Source organism: Salvelinus sp. IW2-2015, linkage group LG10 (genome assembly GCF_002910315.2).
Source record: "Salvelinus sp. IW2-2015 linkage group LG10, ASM291031v2, whole genome shotgun sequence".
NCBI classification, from domain to species: domain Eukaryota; kingdom Metazoa; phylum Chordata; class Actinopteri; order Salmoniformes; family Salmonidae; genus Salvelinus; species Salvelinus sp. IW2-2015.
Window position 1 is genome coordinate 21,177,792 of NC_036850.1, and position 5,317 is coordinate 21,183,108.

General features: G+C 39.5%; 1 protein-coding gene across 2 annotated transcripts in view; it reads left to right on the forward strand.

Annotated features, from left to right (window-relative positions):
* The window catches only part of LOC111969520 (thrombospondin type-1 domain-containing protein 4), a 147,820-nt gene that overhangs the window by 92,487 nt on the left and 50,016 nt on the right, over nt 1-5,317 (forward strand). The gene's annotated exons all lie outside the window — the stretch shown is intronic.

Consider the following 5,317-nt stretch of genomic DNA (forward strand, 5'->3'; position numbering starts at 1 on the left):
CAGAGGAACACACCTTGATAGATCAGGAACATACTGGTTTACCATCACCTTTAAGAGCAGACAGTACAGTACAGTGCAAAGGCCAAACCCTCTGGTCAAACAATATAATTTCTTAACAGTGTATTGTCACACTAAGATGTGTTTCAAGTATTGTATTTCACAGTACATGGTACTGTACACACAGTGACATATACAGACAACATGTATTCTCACCTCTTCATTTCATATTCTTTCTGTCCATGTCTCACATGCTTCATTATCTGAAGAGAAATTACAACAGCACTTGTACTTGTTGTTCTCTTTAAAGTAATTGCTGCTGTGGTTTAAGGCTAATCGTGCACATTTTGGATTCACTGTTGTAATTCATCCATCCTACACTGTGAGAGGTGAGGGTGGTTGTGGGAGTGTTTCATTCTGGATTGGAAAATGAGGTGCAATAGCCTGCAAATGACATGCTATTGAGTCCTTGTGATAAGATAAGTGTCATCTACTCAAGTCCAAACAAACTCACTGTCTGACAGAAAGGAAAATTATGCTTCAGGGACAAGGGGGATTATTCACAATTGAAGGCGATTTGAACAGTTAAGAGCCACTTATTCAAACTCATGGAGTAAGCATCTTAGCCAAGATAATAGCAAGTTATAATAGGAACTGTGGGTCAAGATAACACTTGGTATGATGTGGCAGTGCAATGTGTACTGCTGTACAACTGGTATAGTTAGTTCTCAGGCATTTTACCTTCCAAATGGGAGAAATAAATGTGACTCCATATACTCTATTTGCCAGGGACTAGACAAAATYCTACAYGCCTYTACCGTAGAGACTGTCAAGACCAATACTATGTYTGCCARTCTAACTCAAGCCCTCAAGACATCATGAGGAARGAAGACWAACACAAATTACCGATGTGTARTTGTAGTCTCAGTAGACACGAAATTCAATATCAGCTCAATTGTTTTGTTTCATTTGAAAGTTGGAAATGTTGTGTTGTCCCCTCTGACATAGTCTGCAGTGTAACACAGCTTAAAGGTTACAGTGTTTCAGTTCAATAGAAACACGTTTCACTAAATGCCTCAGCCGGGTAGCAGAAAGAAACACTAGCCATGCACATGCACAGAACAAGAGAACAAATCTGCAGTCCACGTACTCAGGGTTATGCTTTGGAAAACTATAACACATTGTAGCGATCCGCACAGACAGCTGTGTGTTATGTGTTATGCTGTTCGTTGGCTTAGTTGTACTTACCAGTACCCAGTGTTCGCAGGGTCCGACATGCCAGTCAACCTGCTATCTGCCAACCACAGAATGCCATGTTTAGCCATTGTTCTCTCTCTTTTACGTCTGGTCTTCACAAGAGAAGGTCACGGTAGTTTTATAGGGGTATCCTTCATTTATTTGGCGTGGGCTACGGCCGAACAGTAGCCTGTGTGAAGTTGGGTTAATAAACCGTCAATTCGTAAACTCAAACCTCTGTCTGGACAATTGTTCCTTTATGATCTAGCCACGTCATTACAATATGTTTCTTACTGGACATTTTCAGATAGTACCTCCCTGCTTCACTCTGTTTTCTTCCATTTCGTGCCTACTGAACACAACCTATCTGTGATATGGTACTATAATAATCTAGGGCAAGCACTGCAATGATCTGGAAAGGGCCAGTTTTATTTGGCCGTCTGACACAGCCAGCCAGATCTCTCCATAGACTCCACAACACTGACGGACCAGCCTCTGGAGAAACTTTTGATTTCAATTTGAGCCGGGGCCACGGAACGAGGACATCACATCATAGAACAGGGAGTCAGGGAGGGACGTGACCGGAGGCGTCAAAGAGGCTCAGGTGCTGGAAACAGAAATTTAATGACGTCCCAGGAGGAAGACAGTGCTCAGGAAGGCTGACCCTGTCAAGTCCAACTGAAGCCAGTCACCTTGGCAGAGCAGGCAGAGCAGAGCAGCATACTAGTACATGCAAATGTGTTTTCTTCCACCCTACTCACACTTTGACATTTTCATCCCAGTAAATAATTTGCCTCATTAAACAGTTATGCCAGTAAAGGAAGGAAGTTTATTGCTTAATTATGCACAAACATTTTGGCTGCCTTCAGGTGTCCAAAAGGATAAAAGACAGGGAAGATTATACAAAGAAAACTCTAACTTTATAAAAAAATTATGTTGACATGCGGCAGCGCTCTTATCATTGAGCTGTAGTAGCTTCTTCTATGATGACAAATTACATCATCAGAGCGAGCAGTGGAATGGGAAAACAACAGTGAAGGACACTGCAGCCAAACGTGTCACCGAATCCTCCTAGCTCCATCCATATTGACTTAGTGCAAGAGCTCCAAGTGGAAGTGGGACGACGTCACATCTGGATCCTGTTATAATACACTACATCAAGTTAATATAGTGTCAGTATTCCCCAGCCCAGAGCCTTTAACATCTTTCTGCACACCGCCCTCTCATCAAGCAGGACCAAGGATCAAACGGCTGCACAGCCCTCCTCTAGTCAGATTGATAAGACTGGGGAGGCCTTGGGACAGAGCGCACATCTTCATCCCTCAGCTGGAGACAGAATATAGGGTCTCCAGAGTAAAACATCCTCCCTGTTGGCCAATAGATGGGACATCAGTGCATTTTGTTACACTGTTCAATTAGCTCAGTTAAAATCTATTTCAACAATGGTATCTTGGTTTCACCTGCATAACCTGCATGGTAGACACACTGAATGTCCAAATGCTGTATGTCATGTGAATAGTAAAAGAAGACCTGTGCCTTTCCTTCTTTAAAAAAATCATATTGCTCTGTTACACATTGTTTTAACATTCATGACTAGAAAAGTAATATACAATAATTCACATCGCATTCCAAGACTATAACAGTATAATTAATATTACAGTATAGGGGCAAGGAAGCTGATTAACTGCTTCGAGTTAGTTATATTTAGTTGTTTACCCAGAATGCTCAATCGCGTTTGTTCTCTGTGAAACTTAATGTTCAATTAAACAGACAGGCAGATTTAGGCTAACTAAGTAATTAAGTGGAAATATTACACATTTCTAATATGGTTATTTAATTAAGTAAGATGCAACAAGAGAGACCAATTCAGAGAGGGGGCATATTATTGTGGCCCTGGTGGCACAAAATCAAAGGTCTGACTGCACAGAGATACACACTCACACTTAACAAATATTGTGGTTAAACTCAAATATACTAATTGATTTAAAAAAACATATTTTTCGATTAATTGATTAGTAGGACTGGTGGAGTTATGTCACACATGCAGCTAACACAGACATATGGAAATGTATGCTCTATCCAGAATTACAACCAACTAATTGCAGCATTACCACAAAAATGGAAGAGACAAGTAGAAGGGGGAAAATGTAAGGAACTTGTCTGTTGCCCCTGCATTAAAGACCATAAATGGTTAAAGAAAATTGTGATGAATAAAAACATATACCAATTTAATTTAAGGACCAAACAATTGACAGCTGTGCCATATAAATTGCAAAATAGTTGGGAAAATATTTTTTGAATTGAATTGAATTGATATGCAAAACAATGCCGGATTCAAAACTTCACATTTTTCAATTTAAATTATTATACAAAATTCTTGCAACCAATAGAATGTCATATATATGGGGGATACAATCTTCCCAGCTCTGCAGATTCTGCTGTGAGGAGGCAGAGTCATTGGATCATTTATTTTGGTATTGTCCATCTGTAGCTTGTTTTTGGTCACAGGTCCAGGAATGGCTGAAGAATTGCAACATTTGCCTAGAACTAACGCTGCAGATAGCAATACTGGGTGATTTGAAAAGCCATAAGTCAATCAATCAATAATATAGATAATTATTTTAGCAAAAATGTTTATCTTTAATTATATCTGTAGAAGCTATGAGAATATAAAGTTCAGTACTTTTGTGAAGCATCACAGCACAGTTGAAAATATATGGCAAATAGAATCCAAAATGGATGATGTTAAGAGATAGATGGCGGGGTTGAATGGAGCTGAAGGGTGGGACTAATAACAAAAGATAACCAATGTAAAACATACAGGGTCTGTAAAATGTAATACCGTAAGTTCAGAAATGTTGTGAATAGCACAGTTGCAAATAGAAATCAAACTGGATGGACATAGAAATAGAGGAAGGACTAAAAAAAACAAATATAACTATTGTAAAATATATTGTGTCTGTAAAATGTGTATAATATGTATAAACTGAAGGTAGAAGCCTAAGTGTTGTTGTTTATTAGTTTACTCCCAATTGGGGAAGGGAGGTAGGGTTTGCGGGGAATAATGAAGGTATATTCTAAAAAAAAGTGTGTATATGTAAGTTGAATCGGAAGTTTACATACACTTAGGGTGGAATCATTAAAATCATTTTTCAACACTCCACAAATGTTCTTGTTAACAAATATTGTTTTTGGCAAGATGGTTAGGACATCTACTTTGTGCATGACACAAGTAATTTTTCCAACAATTGTTTACAGACAGACATATTTTTCACTTATAATTTCATGTATCACAATTCCAGTGGTCAGAAGTTTACATACACTAAGTTTGACTGTGCCTTATAACAGCTTGGACAATTCAGAAAATTATGTCATGGCTTTAGAAGCTTCTGATTGGCTAATTTACATCACTTGAGCAATTGAGGTGACTGTGGATGTATTTCAATGCCTACTTCAACTCAGTGCTCTTTGCTAGACATCATTGAAATCAAAAGAAATCAGCCAAGACTCAGAATAAAATTGTAGACCTCACAAGTCGGTTCATCCTTGGAGCAATTTCAAACACCTGAGGTAGCACGTTCATCTGTACAAACAATAGTACGCCAGTATAAACACATGGACCACGATGCCGTTCTTCGCTCAGGAAGGAGACGCTTTTCTGTTCCTAGAGATGACGTACTTTGTGGCGAAAAGTGGCAAATCAATCCAGAACAACAGGAAATGACCTGTGAATATGCTGGAGGAACAGGTACAAAAGTATCTATATCAACAGTAAACGAGTCCTATATCGACATAACCTGAAGGGCGCTCAGCAAGGAAGAAGAGCCACTGCTCCAAACCGCCATAAAAAAGCAGACTACGTTTGCAACTGCACATGGACAAACATCGTACTCTGGTACGATGGAAATGTCTCTGGTTGATGAACAAAATAGAACTGTTTGGTCACAATGACATCATTATGTTTGGAGAAAAGTGGGAGGCTTGCAAGCCGAAGAACAGCATCCCAACGTGAAGCACGGGGGTGGCAGCATCATGTTGTGGGGGTGCTTTGTGGGACTGGTGCACTTCACAAAGGGACTGGTGC